The sequence below is a fragment of the Heterocephalus glaber genome, unplaced genomic scaffold (assembly GCF_053883595.1).
Source record: "Heterocephalus glaber isolate CG9 unplaced genomic scaffold, H.glaber_assembly_v1.0 deba00001451, whole genome shotgun sequence".
NCBI classification, from domain to species: Eukaryota; Metazoa; Chordata; class Mammalia; order Rodentia; family Bathyergidae; genus Heterocephalus; species Heterocephalus glaber.
The window spans coordinates 2,889,455-2,911,882 of NW_028258301.1; the positions used below are offsets into that span (position 1 = coordinate 2,889,455).

General features: G+C 37.4%; 1 protein-coding gene and 1 non-coding gene across 18 annotated transcripts in view; both read right to left on the reverse strand.

Annotated features, from left to right (window-relative positions):
* The window catches only part of Elavl4 (ELAV like RNA binding protein 4), a 147,540-nt gene that overhangs the window by 57,951 nt on the left and 67,161 nt on the right, over nucleotides 1–22,428 (reverse strand). The gene's annotated exons all lie outside the window — the stretch shown is intronic.
* On the reverse strand, nucleotides 12,794–12,900 carry LOC147827304 (U6 spliceosomal RNA). Its single transcript, XR_015452673.1, has one exon. It is a non-coding gene; the product is annotated as a U6 spliceosomal RNA (small nuclear RNA).

Here is a 22,428-nt window from a genome sequence, read left to right on the forward strand (position 1 = left end):
GTTCCCTCACTGGCTTTCTAGAGCTCTTTATATTCTATGTGGACTTCCTAATTTATGTTGATTCTTGGAGTAGACCCCTGTTAATAGATTAGGCAATCTCAACTGGACTCGAACCTTTGAGAAGGAGTCTCAAAATGCAATGTTCATCACTGAGCTACTTCAGCCAACCACAACTATAAATTAGGTCATGTAATTCTTGTGTAATAGAGATGGAGTTCTCTTTACTCTGCACACACACTACACTGTTATCCTTTTGTGTATCCAGAAAGAACTGAGGAAAATACAGGCACAGAGAGAATTTTCTCAACTAAACTGTACAATCTGAAAGTTGAGAAATATTTGCAAGTGTGTTAACATACATTATGTAATAAGATCCCTCACTGTTCTTAATGATACATCCCAGGATGCACCACAGGCTAAAAGAAATAATCAAAAATGTAGATGTCAGCATCAACTGACATGTGAATGAATCGAGAGGATTTTAAAACATAACCAAGAAAATAAGAGAAGTTATGAAGAGGTAAAGATATTGAATGTATAGACACAAAACTATAGCATTTTAAGGTTACAAGATAGATTTAAAGACAGGACACCTGTGTTCTTTCCATGGGAAAACAGATCAGAGGTAGATAAATGTTTGGTGTGATGTAAATTGTGAGAAGGACATTCTCCAATAGCACAGAGGCTACAGAACACTTACTTCCTCGGGACAATGCGTGTGGTATTCTTACAGCCCAATTTTCATTGTGAATAAATGTATCAGTTCCTCAAATGTGCATATGTACTTTAACAAAAAATTCTGTGTGAGTCTCACAACCAACTTTGCAGCTGACCAGGTTCCAAACCCCTGACTTGTCCTCCTTTCCTCTTCTGAGTGGCAGTTAAGTGACAGAATTGCAGTCAGCACCCAGGATAGAGCATTGAGGAGGTTCAGTTGATTTCAAACTCTAATCGTTGTACAAAGCACTATATTAAATCTTTTATGTTCCTGTGATATATTTTAAGAAACATTATACAGGCAGAAAATTTCAGGGATAAACTATTAGAGCAGTGCACAATAACACAGGCACTCAAATCCTGTCATTGCCAGTGTCGATGGTTTGAATGACTAATTACTCATACTCAATGCATTTAACCTCACCCCTCCCACCACTCTTTTCTGGGAAATGTGCAACAAAAGCAAAAGGGAAAGCCTCAGATGCAAAGCTGCCAGATCATCACTAGGATCTTTCCATCTGTGCAGAGGGGCTGTAAGGAGCAGGGGCTACACCAGTCTCTTTCTCATGGCATGGGGGGTGGGGCAACCCTCTCCGCTCTTCATGGCACCTGCTCACCACAATCTAGGGTCTTTATATTCATTCGTGGTACCTGTAAATACTTCCTGGACACACCATGACATATAAAAAGTTTTTATTTTCACCATAGCTAGGTCTGGGTCTGTGAGATCAACTGAGATGGAGCCCCAGTGTCCCCAGCCCCAGAAGGTGATGGGTGCTATGCTGAACAGTTATCACTACCTTGGTATGAGAAGTTGAGTAGACAGTGGATAAGCCTTACAAGATAAGAAGAAGTAGAGTTCTAAATTTTTCTATCAAGGAGTAAAAAGAATGTTAATCAGGGAAACTTTCTCCAAAATTGTCACAGGCTTAAATGGGAAGGATTAATTTTGGGCTTTCAATCTGGAGGCAATAGATTAGATTTTCTGGGGAGAAAGGGCCAGTGCATTCAATAAGTTCTCTAAGGACACCATACTAGCCAAAGGTTCAACCTTCCTGGTTGAATGAATTTGAAACAGAGACAAAAAGCAAACTTGTGGATGCCAGGGCTGGGGGGCCGGGTTGTGGAGAGTTATTGTTTAATGAGTGATAGAACTTCAGATCTGAAAGATGAAAAGAATTCTGGAGATAGACAATGGTGATGGTTGCATAACAATATGAATGTATTTAATACCTCTGAAACGTACACCTAAGATAATAAATTTAATCTTACATGTATTTTACCCCAATAAATTTTTTTTTTAAAAAAATGTATGCCTGGCATTGCATAAATGCTCAATAAGTGTCTCGTTGTTTACTTGTTCTATTGTTTTTCATTACATGTGAAATGGAGATGATATTAGTACTTTATTGGCTTGTACCTCACAGTGTTGTTTGAGGGAGTCATTGAGTACCGGATATACAACAACTGTCATTCATTCGACAGTTTTTTATCCAGAATCTAGCAACTGTCAAGCCTTATTCTATAAGCAGTAGATACTATGAGAAACAACTTTACATTATAGAAGGCTGTCCTGAGGTAAAGCTCACTACTGTCATTTATCATTCCAGAGCTCCGTGCAGGCCATCATCTACTCATCACATGCTCTTAGCAGTCCTCAGCTTCTGGTTGGAGGTGTGGTTTCATTGTTGAATTTATACAAAAGGGTCAGGAGGAAAGAACCATTGAGGGTCATAGGAATATAATGCTTCTTTCAAATACTTTCCTCTTTCACTTTCAAACTCTTTTAAATGTCAGCTATCCCAGAAACTAGAAAGGAATGGACGACTGCAAACATGTCTCAGGTTTGTACAACTGAGACACACATATATCTTATTAAATATTTTAATAATATTTAAAATTCATTTACCATGTTGGAAGGACTTTTGAAAATTTATATATAAACCTAACCCTTATGTAATAGAACAAGTGCTCTCAAGAGCATGAAGAATAATGTTTACCAAGGGCAGCCACTGAATCAAACCATTAAAGAAACAGATTTAAATTATTCATGAGAACAAAAATAAAAGTCCTAATTCTCTTTGTAGGCATTTCCCACTTAACCCTTATAAAATTCTGACATGCGGTATGTTAGACTGTAGTGGAATAGCCCTGAGTACTGTATCTCACTCACCTTTTAAAAGCCCGAAAAACAAATCCCCAAAGTTAGAAAATTACACAGCATGCTGTGTGTTTCTGAAGACAGACATTATTATTAGGGATAATTCCTCACTTCTCTTCTTGCTTCTTGAAAGATACTAAAAATGTCCATCTAGCCCCCCCAGTTTCATATTTCTTTAAAGTTTCTTTCATAAGCTCATAAAATCCTTACTCTTCCCTCCTTTTTTGCAAGGGGTTTTAATTTGCTGCAGTCCCTTCTGGTTCATTTTTTTTCTGAATGCAACAGTTTTCCATTATGGTTCAGCTTTGAAGGAGACACATATTATTAATAGGGGCCAAGAGGAAGGGCTGAATTGATGATCTGATCACCTAGGAAAAGGGAACCAGGGAATGCCAGCATTCCAACCAAAGTACAGGTAACGACTCATAAAGACCACTGGGGCAGGGGATCCTGGCTGAAGACCACACTCCAGTTCCCCAAACCATTCATACTAAGTTTCTGTAGATTCCTTTGGTAGGTAACTAGAAAATTCTAGTAAAAAAAATTAATATCAAGCAGGGAAAACACTCTGACAGCTTAATAATACCTTTGGGCAGATACACAAATAACCCGAAAAATCTATTTACTCTAGGAAGTTAGGTGGTAATAATTCTCAGCATCTCCTTAAAACAAGTGTATACAATTCCACACAAGTTTACTGAATGCTGTTATGTGCTCAGGCATTGTTCTAGGAATTGAGGAAACAAAAATAATTCGGTCATGCTCATATAGGGTTCAAACTAGGAGGATGGCAGAGGAAGCCAGTAAGCAAATACTTCATTACAATCAACTGTATACACCCCTTTACTTTCAGCAATCCACCTCTGGAGTCTTTCTAATGATGCCTCTCCTCACCCAAAGCACACAAATTGAACACGCTGAGATTATTCCTATGCCATTCTTACATGGAACTGACAGTCCTGTTCCTGGTCTAAACAACTCAGTCCTAAACAAATGGCTGTTTGTAACAAGGAGGGAAGCTTGAGGCATCCCTCCTTTGAAACAGCATTTTCTTCAGTGGAGATGAACACCAGGCACGCCAAAAGTATTCTCAGTGGAGGTAGTTGGAGCTTTTAAAAAGTCAGGAGTCACCAGAGAGAACAAGAGGCATGAATACTTAAAATAGCAGGGCCAGCACAGATATGAAAAGCATAATTAAAATTTAATTTCTCTTAGGCATTATTCTCAAATTCAAAGAAATCCAAAGTTTTAGTCTTCTTCTGATATATCATGCACATTTTCTCTCCTACATAAATACTGGCCTCCTTTACATCTTATGGTGTTTTTCAGGGCTTCTGTTTAGTCCTAAAATGATATGCTGGTGTGTCCATCTTGGTCCAGCCCCGGTAAAACAGTAAAACTCCCATGCTGGTTTTTTCTTTGTTTGTTTTTGTTTTGGGGGGTACTGGGGATTGAACCCAGAGCCCTTGCACTGAGCTACCTCCCTAGACCATTTTTTATATTTTATTTTGAGACAGGGTCTTGCTAAGTCATTAAGTTGCTCAGGCTAGGTTCAAATTTGCAATTTTCCTGCCTCAGCCTCCCAGGGTGCTGAGATTACAGGTACATGGCACCACATTTGGCTTCCTGGTTGGTTTAACAGACTTTCCCATAAACTGTCCAGAATTGAGGGGTAGCCAGATCATCCAGTTCCTTGTAAAGATGAGTGAATCTTTCCTTACTCTACAATTCAGTCCTCTTTTCCAAAATGGCCAATAAACAAAAACAATCTCAAACTGTTAATATGCTGTCTTTGTAATAGTCATATTCAAAAAAGACAAATATGTTCATTTAGTTTAAATACAATTTCACAGGCAGGCCCAGGCTTCCTACAGAAATACAAGTCTAATTAAAGAGACTGGAAATCAATTCCTTACATTCCACCCCCTTAACCCCTCTGACCCCTCAATATTTAATGTGGGTAAACCCAAAATGTCTAACGATAAGCTAAGGCTACCTGTTGGGATGGGAACCAGTTCTGATAGTAAATATGTTATCTTCATCTTCCATATGAAAAGTAGTTAATAAATCATTTGAAAAACTGCCCCAGACTGATTAAGCTGGTTTACCTTCTGATTAAATGCATAAGCAATAGCCAATGGCACAATTCATGTAAACATAAGTATTGTATATTTATAAAATGCCTGGCTAATAGCTCAGCGTGTCAGCAAATTCTTTGAGATTTAGCTGCAAAATGCAAACATGTCTCTAAATTTAAGTTTTATATGTACACTCACATTAAAATGTTCAGAAATCTATGTAGAAATATATTTTGTTTATACTTGTTTTCTTAACACAGTTAGGGTGAGGACAAGGAGGAGAGTGAAGGGGAGTAGAGGGAGTTGGTACCGTACCCAGAAAAATCTGTCAAGCAACCTTCTCTTTTTCAAGAGGACTTGTATAATGTCAATAGCTCTGCCAATTGTGCAATTCAAGAGAAAGGATATTTGCAGCATTCTGAAGCTAAAGATGTTGAGCGAAATAAAACAGTTCTCAGCACCTCACTGTATGTATAAGTGACCATGGGAAATTATAACCATGGACAACTGACCCATCCCCCAGAATCTGTCTACACATTCATTAGTGAAAAGATCCTGAACATTACTCTGGTAGGTAATTTTAAATTTGAAAATTATTTTATCACACTTGAAACTTTGTGAGTTTTTCCTTTCCCTGCCTTCCTTCCTTTTTTGTTTTTTGAGAAAAATATTAGGAAAAAAAGGACTTTCGACTTAATAAGAGAACTTTAACTCTCAAACTACCTCTAAAAGCAGGTTGAACACAATTCCCCTTGGAAATTTTCTGGGAAGGTAGAATAGGCAGGAATAAAAGTAAGTTCCACCAAACCAGTGTTTGTGAGAACTCAAATATGAGCTGGCAGATGTGTGTCCTTGAATTACCTGTAGGCAACATGTTTACACAGGAAAGAGTAGTTCAAGATTTGCAATTGTCAAGCTTTAAGTGCAATGAAATGATCTTTCTTATCGGTGGAAACAAACTGGTATGACCTTTCTACATTTTCTGTTCTTATTCTTGGACCCAGTGATCTACTCTGAAACTCAGAAAAGAACCTAAAATTCTGTAGACCAAAAGTGACTGATGGGAGATGGCTGGTGGTTAAATTACTTACTGTACAGTTTTCTGATACAATATTCTACAATTGTTAAAATTATGTTTATAATGGGTTTTCATAACATAAGAGATTGTGGGTGAACAATGCACAAAAAGAAGTAAAATAAAAGACTGATTATCTCAATTATATAAACATACATAGAGTAGGAGGAAAAAATGAAAATGCTAACAATAAATGGTAGGATTATAGGTGATTGTTATACTTGTCTCCATCATTTTCCAACTTTTTGTCTTGTTTTTACAGTGAGAATACAGCAATTTTACGATCTGAAAGGAAGTTACTTAGAAAGAAAATGTCAAGTCCTTTAAACCACTTTGGAGCCACAGTATTTTTCTCCTCCCCAGAGTCATCCTGCAGGATAGGATCTCTCCTTGGCCACACTCTGTTCATTCCTATATTAAAGAACACGTGGGAGCCCAAATGAGTAAAAATCACATTCACAAAATAGTCTCTGGTTCGAGCTCCTCTTCCCTAATACAATCTTAAGTCTGTCTTATTACCCGGCAGCAACCTTCGTGAGGACCGCTAGGGAAGAAGATTTATAAGAAAACCATTCTCTGGATCAGGGAGTGAAAAGTACTGATCCGTTCTAAAAGCTCCTGCTGACAAACTCTGATATTATGAACATTCTGCACTTGGACAAAAGCTCCACTTTTCTTAATTACATGGTTTGAGCAGGAGCCTGCTTTCAGGATCTGCCCAATCACATAACAGCCATTTATTTTCCCAACTGCAGCTGCCAAAATTTCCCTGATCTCTGTTCTGTGCTCCATCTTCAAGGACATCTTGTGAATGTATGACACAGTCAGGCAGCATTCCACACCATACTTTTTAAGCTTCTTCTCCCCACCCCCCTTTTCCTGCACACAGAGATCCTGCTAATACATTACTTATTAAAAATCTCACGACCAAGAAGCAAAGTAGGGATGCAAAAAAAAAAAAAAACCTTACAATTATCAGAATATTTCTGTCCGCTCTGAGGCAAATTCTTTATTATGACAATGAACTAATATTCTCTGTTCTCTGTGTGATGGGTTTGCTTTTGTTTTATAGACACTGATACTATCTAGTAATTCCTTGCATTCTCTCTTTTTACAGTTAGGAAAATGAGTGCCAAATTGTAGACCCTGTAAGTAAAGAGCATAGGACCTCACTGCAAACTTTTTAAAAGAAATGTGAACCAATCAAATATATTGATCAATTAAAAAAAAAGAAATGTGAACTTTGCCTCTGAATTTATATTTTTATTCTCTTAGTCTTCCTTCGCCTTGATTTCTTCACTATTCTTGTTTTTTTGAATCTACTACATGTATTTTATTTGCTTTATAAAAACAGAATTTTAGATTATAACATAGAATAAACAAATTAATATTTTTGTCTTCACAAATAATCATTTGCCCTTTTTCAAAACATGCTTTTGAAGCCTCACTAACTGGGAAAGTCAAACAGATATTTTTAAAATCCAGAAATAAGACTTTATAAAATACGTATGTAAAACTTCAAAATATTACCTTGTATTATAATTCAAGCTGTATAATATATAATCCACACGTAAGGCTCTTTTAGGACTAATTTACTACATCCCTAAGAATAACTTGGATATAATAGGTGTAAATGAAACTAAGGTACTGAAAAAAGTTTACTTCTTTGAGTAGGGCATCTGTCCTTTCAAATCATGAATACAAAGAAAATTTTACTTGATAAACGCTTCAAATTCTTGATATATTTTTTTTATCCCAGGAATTAGCTTTTTAAAAAGCAAAAAATTAACAAACATTCAGAATCATCTGTTGTCAAACTAGAGCAATCTCAAATTTTTCTAATTACAGTCATATTTTAAAGCAAGTTATGAGCTAAATTTAATGATGACAGTAGTGTTTCATCTGAACAGTCCCTCCCCACAACTGAAGTTAGCTTGTAAAAGAAGAGGAAAAGCATTACAAGAGAACAAAAGCCAAACTAAGTTCCATAACATGCATCAGTTCCTTCAAAGGGCCAGAAACCATTAAGTTAAATGGCAGAAATATGAGAGAAAGGGTTCCTGCCTTCAAGGGAGTAAATAAATAAGTAAATGAGTAATTAATACATAATATCATAAATGTAGTAATGGAGAAGTATTTATAAAGTGCCTAGCAAAGTTAATGCCCAGAACATGGAGTTCCTGTTATAATGCTGATTAAAAAGTGCTTTTGGGCTACACAGGAAAATATTTTGGCAAGAAATTACCATTAACTCCTTCCAGTGCTACCAATAGTGAACACATAATAATGGTGGTGGATGTGTTTATGTACACCACTTCATTTAAATTTCACACAACTTTGCAAAGTAGGAATCATCATTTCCTCTATTTACAGATTTGAAAGTGTGGTCAATCTACTCACGATGGAGCAATGAGGCTTCAGGTAGAATCCACTGACATTCAGCCAGAAATGAAACTTGAACCAAGACTGAAATCAAATTTTATGTCCTTTCTTAAACCCTGAGTCTGAGAAAAAACGATCAGCATAAAATACACTCCACAGTCTTAGAAAAGGTCAATCATCTAATCTGACTAAAATCATCTAGTCAGTATATCTACTATTATTCATGAAATACTAGCAGATAAATTCATGGTACAGGAAAGATCTTAATTCAAAATTCTACATGGTGTAATGGAAAAAAGACAAGATTTGGAACTGATTTGACCTGGGTTTGAAAACTCTAGCCTTGACCTTGGTTTAGCCATTTAAGATTCCCTGAAGTTTAATTTAAATTTACTTTTCTGAGAGATATGAGCAATCTATGTGCTTTGTATGGATTTAAAATAATAAAATTTAAGGCATCTGGCAGTAAATATACATTCATTTCTCTTGTCCAAATAATAACATTCTGAAGGTATTTGCCCAATAAAATATGCTGCAGGTGGCAAAGTTGACTAATCCAAGAACTGGTAAAATTTAATCTTGGAATTTAATTTTTGAACTAGAAAAGACCACTTCAAAAGATTACTCCTCATCACCTATGTCAGTAGCTAATTCTTTCATCTTCACAATGCTTCACAAACATTCAGTAATAAGGTCTCACAATAATATTAGACAGGAAAATACGTAGCAAAGAAGGGTTAAGTGAACTCTAAAAAATGAATAATGAAAGTACCATTTTTTGATACTTAGAAACATAATTTCTAGTATCCTTTACCCTTTCAAAAAACCCTCCACAGTGAATGGTTATAGTTAGATACTTCAAATGTAAATCATCACAGTCATTACTGTTTCTGATTTTCTGCAAGAAAAACCCTCATATTTTCAGGGAAAATTTCTGAATGCTGCCACTGCACTTTGTATACTGATAGCAGAGGGCACTTCTGGTTTCTACAAGGACCTGCTCAGGGTGGAAGGGCAGGGGTTGTTCTTGTTCTACCCTTCATCTGGACTGCTCTTTTCTTCCTGTGGACACTGAGAAACAGCTACACTGCCAGAATGTGTGGCAAGAGATTCTTCCAGGAAACCGAAAGGTGTAATGGGAAGTATAGAGATAACACAGCGAGTGTTATTCCCCAGAAGAAATGAGACTAACCTTTACAAAGCCTTACAAAACCCTTAATTACAAAGTAAGAATTCATTAAATGACAAGCTAGACTCAAGGGTTTTGCAAGCACATTCACATTCATCACCCCATTTAATCTTCCTGAAGATCCTAAGAGCTGGGTGGGGTCCTCCCAGGGACTGCACTTTACATATAAACAAACTAAGGGTTAGAGAGCATACAGAAGGTAAAGCTGAGATCTGAAATGATATCTCCTATCACTGACATCCATCTTCCTCCTTTACCTACTGTAAGTTCCTTCAAGAGCTAAAAAGCACATTCTGGGCAATATCCTTCTTCAGTCTTCTGCAGCTGACAATGACAACCCAGGCACCTCGTGTTCTCTCCCTTGCCACTCTGCACAAGCACTCCTTTTGGCTTGGAAAGCTTTTTTGTCTCTGCCATCAGTTCTAACATGTCCTCCCCAATCCCCTCTCACTTGTCTCTTGTACCCATTTCTGTTAGGGACATTTACCTCACAGCATCGAAATTCTCCACCTTTCTGTCTTCTTTGTAACTGGACCGTGAGCTTCTAGAGGACAGCAACTGGGTTTGATTCATTTGTAACGCCAGGGACCGGTGCAGAGATGGTGCAGAGTACTGTACTGTTTTGTTGGTAGCATAAATGAATAAATGGATGACTCTCTAAGTCTTCACCTGCTTTCCAAAGCCAAATCTGCTTTCTTTGGTGTTTCCCACTACTCTGCTCTTACCATAAAGGTTACCCTTATCTTTCCTCTTCAGAATCAATTTAAAAACAGAAGCACTTTATCCTTTTAAAGCAATATTGCCCTTATTATTGTCTCCCTCAACTGCTTTCAAACTGCCCCAAAAGACTGCATTTATAAGGCTAGGATCCTTCCACTTCATGGTTGACTATCTTAAGATTCTGTTTCTTCATCTCTGCACTCCTTCCACCTTTGATATTCTCTGCTTCAGGCCTAAACTCACAGTTCATTTTCACTTTGTGTCTGAATCTGAAAATCTGCAGTACCTGCTTGAGGTTAAGAGCCCCACTGAACATTTCCACCTGTGAGAGTTTCTACAGGTCACACAACCCAAAGCCACAATCAAAGCCAGTGGGGGCTCTTAGCATTTCGCTTAGATGTATTAGACCTAGGTATGCCTGGGATATTACTACCTTCAAATAAACAAATAAATAATTATGTGATTTTTTTGTCATTCAGTTAAAATACATTGAAATATTTATTAAGTACCTATTGCACAGCACAACAGTTAAGAACATTGGCACTAGTGTCTGGCTGGCCAGGGTCAAATTTGTGTTTAGCTGTGTGATCTTAGACAAATTATTTAACTCTGTCTCAGTTTTTGAAGTACAACATGAGGGCCATATCAGTAATGTTGATAGGGTTCATAAGAATGTGGCAAAGATTAAATGCATTATTGTTATTATTACTGCTAATTAATTGAGTTCCATGGCACTTGCTCTCTGCTAAGAATTAAGTGTTGGGAAGTTAGTAGACAGACACGTAAACAAAGTTCCAAAGTGCCATTAGGCAAGTGCCATAATGTGATGCTTTCTGAATACGTGCCCACTGAAATGCTTCTCTCACCACCATCTAACTAACCCTGACAGTTTGCAGAACTCCCTGGAGCCTGTCCCCTCATCCATACAGCATCAGGCACTCCTCTTCCTCCTCTGTCCTGGTACTCATCCCTTGACCCTGAGTCACCTACTACCTGCCTGTATCTCTACCAACTGGGTAGCTCCTTGAGAGGACAGCCTGAATTTCAGCTGGCTTCTTGTTTCCAGCATGCAGTACACAGTAATAATTCAACAAATGCTCGTTGAATGAAGCACTGATCAGAGACAGGTGCACGGGCTAGGAGATGTTAGAGGGAGAGAATCCAGGGACATAGGAAGATGCTTAATTTTCCCCATCCCATCAGGCTGTGGAAATGCTGAGGAACATGTGGTTGTATATATTAGTTATTTTCTTAAGCTTTTTCTTCATTCCTTCTGTTCTGTTTATTTTTGACAAGCTCAAGGATCAGGATCAAAACAAATGTGAGCTAGTGCCCAATGGGGACAGATAAATTCTGGGAGAATCACAATACCACCATGCCACTAACCATAAGAGAGAAAATATTTAGGGCTTCTGCCAGAGTTCTGCACAAAAAGTATGTGCCAAATGTTTGGAAATTATTATACTCTTACCTGTGTTTGATGGAGGCTTTTGTTTTCAATATAAATTTATGTATACATGCTGCTAGTGAGAATAAAGAGGCTTTGGGATGAGAATAAACTATCTCTCTCTCAAAATTTTAAGGAATGTGCACAATGGTGAGAAGAGATAAAATACATTAAAGGATTATATCTATATTCTGATACTAATGCTTTCCAGTTTCTAGATCATCAAATAGGTTTATTTACAATTCCAGTTAGTAATAAGTTCTTCCCTGAATATTTTTGACCTATGAAAATAATTAAAGCATTCCTTCTCCTCACCCCACATTCAAAAGTAAATACTCTAACTTCTTCCAAGAAAGAATTGAACTCTAAGCCCTCACAAGATTTCAGACACCAAAGCCCTTTTATCATTTACTTTTCTTCATAGCCCCTCAAGCCTCTAAGGGCCTATGACCCCAGGATGGAGGATGGAGACAACACAGCTCTGTGACAGAGACTGGCTGTTTCAGCCTCCATCATACTGATATGGAGCAAATCCAATCTTATTTTCCTTTGGCATCCACAATCTTTTTTTTTTTTGACTTAAATTCTTTTATTGGTACATTTTAGGTATACAATATGCTTACATTTATCATTGGGTGCTTGTACCTGTACAAGATGTATCTTGGTTCTTATTTTTTCCCCATTACCTGTGTGCCCTTCACCCCCTCCAACCTTCCCTATTTACAAAGACTTTGTTTCCATTTTTTTCTTTTCTCATAATTTTTCCTTTCCCTTCTTTCCTTTCCCCTTCCCCTCATACTTCTCCTACCCCTTTGCACCTTTTCTTCCTATTTCAAAATACCAATTATTTGTTTTAATCATCTTAATCCTTATTTACACTTTCAGTTTCTCACACTAGAGAAACTATTCGGTATTTACACATGTGTGTCCTATTTATTTCACTTAATAGTATGGCTTCAATATGCATCCATTTAGCTATAAATGTCTCTAGTTTCTCATTCTTAATGGCTGAGTAGTACTCCATAAAAACATGGAATGCTTCACGAATTTGCGGGGCATCCTTGCACAGTGGTCATGTTAATCTTCTCTGTATCATTCCAATTTTAATGTATGTGCTGCTGAAGTGAGCACTCCACAGTCTTTTTTGAGATGATCTATTCTTGGTTTTGAGATTATCTGCTCTCCTTTTTGAAAGCTATGGAATGGGAAGTAGCTCTCATATTTCAATATAAATCTCTCCCTGTGAGTCCTGAAATAAATGGCCAATATCTGAAATGCATACCCTACGTGGACCAAATCATCTCAAATCCTCCTTTATGAATTGTCTACTATGTACCAGAATCTGAATTGGGATCTTTATATATGCTAATTCAATTAATCATCTAAATAAGCCTATGAGGAAAGGATTACTAAGCCCCATTTCACAGAGAAGGAAACTAAGGCTCCAACAAGTTAATGACTTATCAAGACCACAAATAATAAGCAGGGAAAGAAATAAAAACCCCATTTTGGGGGCTCTAAAGCTAATCCTCTTAATCAGTAGAATGTTCTTGTGGAAATGAAGAATCCTATGATAATGCCAATGACCACCATACCTTCCAGGTTCAGGCTCCCATAGGGAGCTATCAAATCACACAGGCTCACTTGACAAGATATTCTGGCCTACCCTGTCCTTAAGTGAAAAATTGGCCAGGTTCTTCTTCTGATCTTCTTGGAACACTTATCCCATATTATGGACTAATACAGGGAAATAGAGCCATAGGCTGGGATCCCTGGCCTATTTATGAGTTCTCTCTGTTTGGTTTTCCTCAGGCCCAGCCATCTCAACCCAAGTATTCAGTTTCTTGCTACTGATTCTAGGGATGACTGCCTCATGCCTAGTGTAGATGAGGCAAACCTGTCATCCCAGCAGCTAGACATATGAAATTCCACCTTTCAGAAGAGAAGCAGTACCAAGTAGAAGCAAGACATTGGCTGATGGCTAAAATATTGCTGCCTTACCATGTGTCCACAAACAAGTAAGTATTCACTAGTATCACTCTACAAGCCAGTATCTCTTATTTTTAAAACAGCAATTCATTACGAGAAATTATAAAATATCACATAATATATAATGTCTACTAATGTCTATTTATTCACTTTATTGTCTGTTTCCCCCTTCTAAAAAGCTCCATTAAGGCAGGGACTTGTTTCAGTCACCACTGCTATCTCTGGCATGTAGAACAGCGTCTGGCATATAGCAGGCACTCAGCAACTATTTGAAGAAGGGATACAAATTAATATTATATAATAATGATGATGATGTTCATTATCATTTTATATGCTAAACACCGTCTTAAGTCCTAACATACCAAATCCTCACCAAATCCTCCACCAAATCCTCACAACAACCCTAGTTTACAGATAAAAAACTGAGGTACAGAGAGAAGAAGTGATTTGTCCAAGGCCATAACTGGTAAAGTTGGAATTTGAACTCATTCTGTCTAATCAAAAGCCCCTATTAATAATCACTAGGCTGTCTTTCATTAGTCCTTACCTTTTAAGGGATGAGTAATACAAATGGGAGAGAGAACATGGGAGTTTAGAATCAACAAACTCAGCTTTGAATTCCAAGTCTTACATTTCCTAGCCATGTGACCTTATACAACTTATTTAAGCCACCTGATACTCTTTCTTCAAGTTAGGAATAAAAATACTTGGTTCCCAGAGTTGTCGTGAAGTTTAATGAGATAATCTAAGTAAAGTTTTTTCTGCAAACACTGACACATACCCTATAAAGGATCACTATTATTGTGATGTATCACTATTGACTGTGGTACAGAGAGCAAGGGACACAAATGAGTTTAGAAGAAAGAATTACTAAAGAATTAGAGGTGAGTCATGGTAATTGTGAAAAATCTCATTTAAATAGACATTCTCAAAATCTTCAGCTCAAAGTTACAGAACTGTGGTTGCTACACAATAGCAGTGTCAAAACTTGGCTTCATGGCCAAGGGGCTTTGAGCCCAATATCCCACTCATAGTCTAGATGGCATCTGATGGAAACATCTTATGGACAACCCAATCAACATTCAACTACATACATCATTCAGTTAACAATTGATTACTGGGCATCAACTAGGTGCCAGTCCTGATTGTTGAAGGCAGTGATAAAACAGAGACAAATCAACAATTGATTATACAACATGGAAGATCAATGATGGAAGGATGCTGGTAATGCTGGCAGAGAAGGCTCCTGCTCAGAGTGAGTTAGGAAAGCATTACTGGGTGAAATACGAGCCTATTTGTCATATGAAACCTGGTGATCACAGTGGAAGAATGTTGGAGACTAAGGGATCTGTCTCTGCACAGGAAGGGAACAGCATAATACAGTTCCACAGTGGGTCAGAGATGGAAGACACAGAGAGGCAGGACAGGAAGCTGGAAAGGAGAGCAGGGGTCATGCCATTCATCTTCAAGAACCTGTCTCAAATGTGTGCCTCTAGTAAATACACTTTTTTCCCAGAGAGAGAGGGGGAGTGAGAAAGAGAAAGACAGAGAGACAGAGACAGAGAGAGAGAGAGAGAGAGAGAGAGAGAGAGAGAGAGAGAGAGAGAGAGAGAGAGAGAGAGATGACAGAGAGGGAGAAACAGAGAGACAGACAGAGAGAGAGAGAGAATGCATTTTTTTAGGGTTACTGCCAGATTTTCTTTGGGGCCCTATTTTCTTCCTGAACAGATCAAGGTATTTTTTAGCACTAGTGTAGTGTATCACTATCTCATGACACTGTTCCCGCTTTGTGCTTTAAAGCCATTTTAAATTCCACCCTGTTCAGCATGTTACTCTCCCTTCCCCAGCACAGTATCCTGAATAACTTGGTAAATATGTGCTTAATTGGGCTGAATTCATCCAGTTAACTACGGTATAAATTAGCAACATCCCAACAGACAAGGCAAGGACCCAGGGGTGGGAGGAGGTAAAAGGATGAATTTCACAGTATCCTTGCCTCACTAAACTTGAGATTCTAATGATGCAAATGAGACATGTATATGAAAACAGTATTCATACCCCCAGAAGACTGTATGGTGCTGCATCCTCTCAGTAGTGTCCCTTGAAGGTGGTAAGAATCTGAATCCCACTTCTCAATGTACTTTCACCAGAGACACAGCTCCTTGAGGGCAGAGGACTAAGTGCTCTTTTTACAAATCCCCAAAGACCGCCAAATAGTAAGTCCTAGAATTTATCAAATAGATCTATTTAATCTTCACAACCCCAGTGGTATGGAGTGGTACGAATTATTTTGTAAATGTGTATACGGAGACTCACAGATAAATGTGGTTTGCTTAAGGTTATAAGGTTAGTGAGTGGTATAGTAAAAGTAACAACAGTAACAATTATTATTTTCTTTTCTAAGGAAGTCCACCCTCCATTTATCATTTTCTACTGTTGCTGCAGCAGGAATCTTTTTAATTTGTTTAACCTTTTATGTTTTGGGATGGGGATGGAACCTGGGACCTAACACATGCTATGCAAGTGTTTCTCTTTTCATACTAAGATGGAAAATGTTCTCTCTGGATAAATGAAACTTGAAGTTTACAGATTGAGTTCTTGAACTCTTGTTTGCTTTCCTCTGCTGCCAGTTTTAGGAACTTCAAAGCACTGAATGGCTTTAGGACAGATGGTCCTGCCCAACTGCAGGTACAGACATCCATGCAGTTAAGCACAGTTAAAATGTAACACGACTCTTTGGCACAAAGTTTCCCTAACATTTTCTCCATTCCCTATCTCATCCGTAGGTAAAAATTAATTCAATTCCAATTCAATGAATCTTTATTAGATGCCTACTATGTGCCATGCACTTTTTTCAGTATTTCTAAAGTAAAATACATGATATGAAATACCCTGCACCTATTTATTTCTTGTTGTGATTAAATCACAATTAAACCCCAAGAGTAGCTAGTAAATCCTTAAAAGTAGAGGCCAACTGAGTCATCTTTATAGAGGAACACAGTGCTGACACAAAGTAGGCATTTTAATACACTTCCATGGAATTGAAAAAATATTTAAAAATTTGCTTTGGAATCAGACCAAACTGTACTCAAATCAAATTCTGGTGTAACAATTACTGGCAATGTAACCTCAATTTCCTCTCAAAACCTAAGTTAGCTCATCCATACAAAAGGCAAATTAACATTTACCTTTTAAGGTTATTCTAAAAATTAAAAGGGATGATATTTCTAATGTCTGATCCACAGTAAGAGCTAAAAAAAAAGTGCTGATCATTTCCACTACTTACTACTATCATTACTACTTTGCAGGTTTAACTATGTAGCACAGTCAAGGAATGAGGTTTACTAGTTAATAAAAATTTTGGTTAACAAAATACCCCAACATATAGCATGCAGATATCTGTAGTTTTCAGATTTAGAACACAGTGCTTCATATTAAATCTAGAATGATCAGAAGTCATCCTTTTTTTAATAATCTGGAAGACACAATGGATTTTGCAATGTAGACCTCTGAAAAAAGTTGACTTATTTTTCTTTAGGACATTACAATGGCCACTATCACCTCTAATACTGTTTGTCAAACTTTTCCAATCATTATTCATCAAAGTAAAATAAAAGTAAATATATTATATACAGTAATGTCATACCATGACTCTGAACACAACTGACAAAAGTTTTATGAAATAATACTACCCTTAGAAAGTACCATTACTGCTATTTTCTTTTCTATTTCATTCCAGTATATCATTCTATTTATTGTTTTAATTTAAAAAAAATGTTATTCAAGACCCACTAAAAATAACTATAGGCAAAACTAGAAGCTAGTAAATGTATTAGTCTTGTTGCCCTGTCCATGAGAGTGTATCAAGGATACAATTCAATTGATCCTCCCAGTAAGCCACGAAATTGTGTTAATTCCACTTTACATACTAAGAAACTGAAACTCAGAAACATTAGATGATTGGAGCAAAAAAGACTCCGAAAGTTGATGACAGATTCAACATTTACAAATCTTCTAATGCTGTAGTTTAGGTTCTTTAAAAAACAAACGAAAAGCTCACAAAAACCACATTACGATAAACATTGAGTTACTAAGTACTAGACATCAAAATAAGAGAACATTTGACATGCTGTGTATTCTCCAGGACTACAGATAACCAAGTAAAACCTAACTAAGGAAAATTAGGGTACTTAGCATATGCAGTCAGAAGTCTGAAGTGGGTACTCTTTTATGTTGGAGGAAATAAGTCTATTCCCCTGCCTCCACCATTCTCTCTCTAGCCACACATTATCCTGCAAAATGAACACTGGGTACTTATTGGTGAGAAAATGCAGTGTACGCTCCTCTGATGATACATTTCTTTACAATCTGAAATAAGGTGATATTTTTCTCATAGACATTCTTCCTAAATAACCAGTACTTTCCTTTGTTTTTCCCAAAAAATGTAGGGTTTTTTTTGGTTTGTTTGTTTTGTTTTGGGTACCAGGGATTGAACTTGGGTCCTTCCGCTTGCGAGGCAGGAGTTGGAACCACTGAGCTAAAACCCCGGCCCCCACAAAATGTAGTTTTTGGCTAAGCTGGACATGTTCACAGTCGGGAGTGATGACCTCTGATACTGCTGAACTTGTAAGCTTAGGCAAGTGGCTAAAGTTTACTTTCAATAAAACAGGGTAAAAAGTATCTGCTAAGTATATTCATGAATTCACACTGACATCACAGGGTAAAAATTATACAATGCCAAGTGAATATAAGAGAAGATGTCCATGGTCACAGATTCTCAATGGTCACAGATTCTTAAGAGGGAAACAGGATGAAGCTGTAGAATGCAAACTTGCTTCTCTGTTCTTGGAGCACAGCTAAAACCCGCTAGTTTGGTTAGTTAAGATTATATCAACTGCAAGTCCATGTCTCCAAAATGTACTAACTGGACATCTGCTTAAGAGTTCTTATTATTGCCCTTCTAAGCTCAAAATATTTTTTATTCTCGTGAAAAATCTTGATCCAGAAATGTAACAAAAGAAAGACTTGAGGCTCAAGTATTGACTCACATAAGGATAAATTTTCAATTTTAAAAAAATAATTCAAACACCTGTGTAGCACGAAAGACCTACAAATATCCACTTGCTTCCTACCCTGCCCACCTGCTTGCTCAAATCACTAATCCAATCATCTCTTTTTGGCCTGTCATGATAGATGTAAGAAATTTTTTCACCCTTTTTTCTATCTTTCTTTAAGGTACTGAGGATTGAATGTAGGACCTTCACACTGAGCTACATTCTCCAGCCCTGGTTTTTATTTTTATTTTGAGATGAGATCTTGCTAAATTGCCTAGGCTGGGCTTGAACTTTCAATCTTCCTGCCTCAGTCTCCCAGAGTGCTGGGATTATAAGTGTGTGCCACCATGTCTGGCTTTCAGTGAGATATTCCTAGGTTAAAATATACAGAAACTTGTTCTATACCATATACTCTCCAAAATGAAGAGCCTCCCACATCCCTCTTTTTGGTGCTGGGGATTAATTCCAGGACCTCATGCATGCTAAGCAAGTGCTCTCTACCACTGAGCTCAAGCCCTATTTTTTACAACTATATTTCTGCCCATACAAATATGTTCTAAAAATCAACTAAAATTTTCCAGAGAGCTTCTATACCATATATAAAAATTTAAGAAGACTCCTGGTGAAATCTGGAAATGGATTCATGTGGAAAGACAGAAGTTCTATTGTCTATTTTACAGTGATAGCTTTTTTTTTTTTTTTTTAAAGAAAAACATAAAGCCTGCAAAATGGCATTTAGGATGATCAGAACAATTTATAACCCCTTTCCCTAGTTTCAAGGATTAAACCAAAGAAATGACTCCTCCTCACACCTTTCCATCTTTATATGAGGTGGAGCTCAAAACCTGTAACATTAAAACAATGTTCTAAGACTGTGTTCTCGGTTTAAGGCTTGAACGCCTTCAGAAACTACCTGTATTATTTCTCCATACTCACTGGTAACAGCAAAAGGTCCCAGTTTAGACACTTGTGAATTTATTTATTGTATCTATATATTTACCCCTTCAGAGCCTTAGAAAAAAGGCACAAAAATTAAGTTTGACTTAACACCTGTCCTTCCCAAGTATGTGTAGTCAATGACCACGTCAACGCCTTTGTGGCCTCTCTCTCTCCCTCTCTCTCACCCTTACTCCCTCCCCCTTCCAGCAGGAGGGCAACAAATTGAAGGCCAGCATTCTGCTCACATCTTGCATACCTCTTCAGTCAATCTGATCACTTCTAGACTGTTTGTACTGCCAAAGCCCTCCATCATCTTGCGTCACCAAGCAGAAGAAAGAAAACTGAAGGCAACTTAGAAAAATCTCATTAAGTCACTTTTTGCCTCAACCTCTTCACCACTCCTTGAGAAACAGAACTTTAAAATTCAGCCTATTGGGAAAACAAGGAGGAATAGAGGAAAAAGGCTCACATGGGTAAGGGCAAAAATAGCTTCAAAGTAAGTTGGTTTCTGGGCAAAAGTAAAATAACTTATGTTACAGTACTATATTTTAAACAGCAAAGATTAGACAATATCAATTAAGCTCAAATAATTTTTACTTTCTTTCTGGCTGACTTCTAAATATCCTGATAGTCTTTTTCATGAGATTAAAAAACAGCACAGGTTAAAATCAATTTTATCTTTACCATCTTTCTCTTCTGACTAAATCCCAAGTTAATTCCAATTTCAAAGGAGTGCATGGTTTTTCCTTGCAACATCCCAGGAGGATATGCAGAAAACTAAGTAAAGCCACACAGTTCCAGGGAATAAGTGAGGGCTTGTCTATGTTTGAAAACCACCGTGTGTCAGTCCCCTTGAGTGCTGGTAGGAGGATAGAGATGTGAGGGTGGCACACAATGTCACTTCCCAGGACATCTGGCATGAGCAGATGGACCTTTTCTTGGGGGAGGGCATTTGCCAAGACACAGAAAGACTAACAGACTGAAAGAGACCTAATGTCCTCCATGAACCTCCAATTTTCAGATCCTATATGTGACTGGTGCCTTCAAATACTGTTTCTCATGCAATCCTCGCCGACACCCTATTAAGCATTATCAACCCCATGTTAAAGATGAAAAAATTGAGGTTTAGAAAGTTGAAGTATGCCATCCAAGATCAATCATTTATTAACTGGAAAAGTCAGAATTCTAACTAACAACTATTTGGCTCTGAAGTCCTTTATACTTTAAAGTTTCTTAGGGTGAAGAACAATCTTCCTAGAGGCTTGCCTATACCATACAGGCACACTGAAGCAGTCTTCCAGGGTTAGAGTTGGACTCATGGTTCCACAGCCTTGGAGCTGGCCTTGCCAACAAGAGCATGGAAATAGTACTGTTCAGTAGAAATGACACACTTTTCCAACATGTGGACAAGTATATAAAACATGTTTTTGGCTCTATCTGCATGCTAGCCCTCTAGGTCCTTATCACAATAACCAGGCTGATTTCAAAACTGGAAACTTAAGCGATTAAAATACAATCAAGTTAGAAAGCTATCCTCCCCCAAAGCCACCTAAAAGAGAGCAACTCCAAAATAAAGCTAATTTACATATTTTAGTCGAAATTAAAAAATAAAAGCTAAGGATTCCTTTTTAATATCCTGAATAATAAAAGTGCACTTATGTAAAGCTTTCTTTGGGGAATGATTACTATGACGACAACTTTCTCAATAATATTCATAAATATCACTTTTATTTTAATGTTACAGTAAGAATCTGGACTTGTGGGAATTGTACTATTTGTACCCAGTGCATCAACAGAGATAATTAATGTTGAAGACATGTACAATATCCAAAATTTTAGATGTGTGGTTGGCTGTACTACAAAAAGAAACATAAGAAAGGATGAGTCAAATCTGGTCAAAATCACAAACTGCAGCGACTTAGTCATTTATTCCATTTTAAGTGAGCACTTTGCTAATGAAAGTTTCATCAGCAAAGATTGAAAGTTCTTGGCCTTTCTACTACAGACTTTTAAACAGCACCTGATGCTAAAAGTTTATCATTAGAGCTGTTATTTACTACTACAGCATTTTCAAGGTGGGCACTTGGAAAAAAGGAAGTTAAACCCAGGCCACTATTTTTCATGTATAAATTAGAAAGTAAAACTTTAAAAGGTTTAAATTTACAGCTTAGTAAAACAGATTACTTGAAGAGCCGTTATTGGCATATGCCACAGCACATCAGGGGTCACAGCTTCTATATCTTGTTCCCAACAAGTACACAGGAATACACAGACATGTATTACAAAGTAATTGTGTTTCCTCATGGGTCATTATCTGCCCAGGTGCTCCTGAGGGAAACAGGAAAAGGTATTCAAAGAGGCATTTCTACCAGAAGCAAGGAATTCATATTTCTGTAACAGGTTCCAGCCAAGCTTCACAAGGAGCTCATTAAATGACAAGTTCCTTCCAATTGTACAAATCACTTCTTCCTGAGAGTGAACATCTAGTTACATGGAATTACAAACAAAATATGTCCAGAAAGTCTTTAATTTTTACTTTTCGCAGTCGCTTAGACCACTACAAATGCAAAAGGAAAAACACATATTTAAATGATCTGATAGACCTTCACTCAGAATTTGACAAAAGCCTCACTGTGTAATGTGCAATCTTAAAAACTTTCACCTTGACTTTATCTCC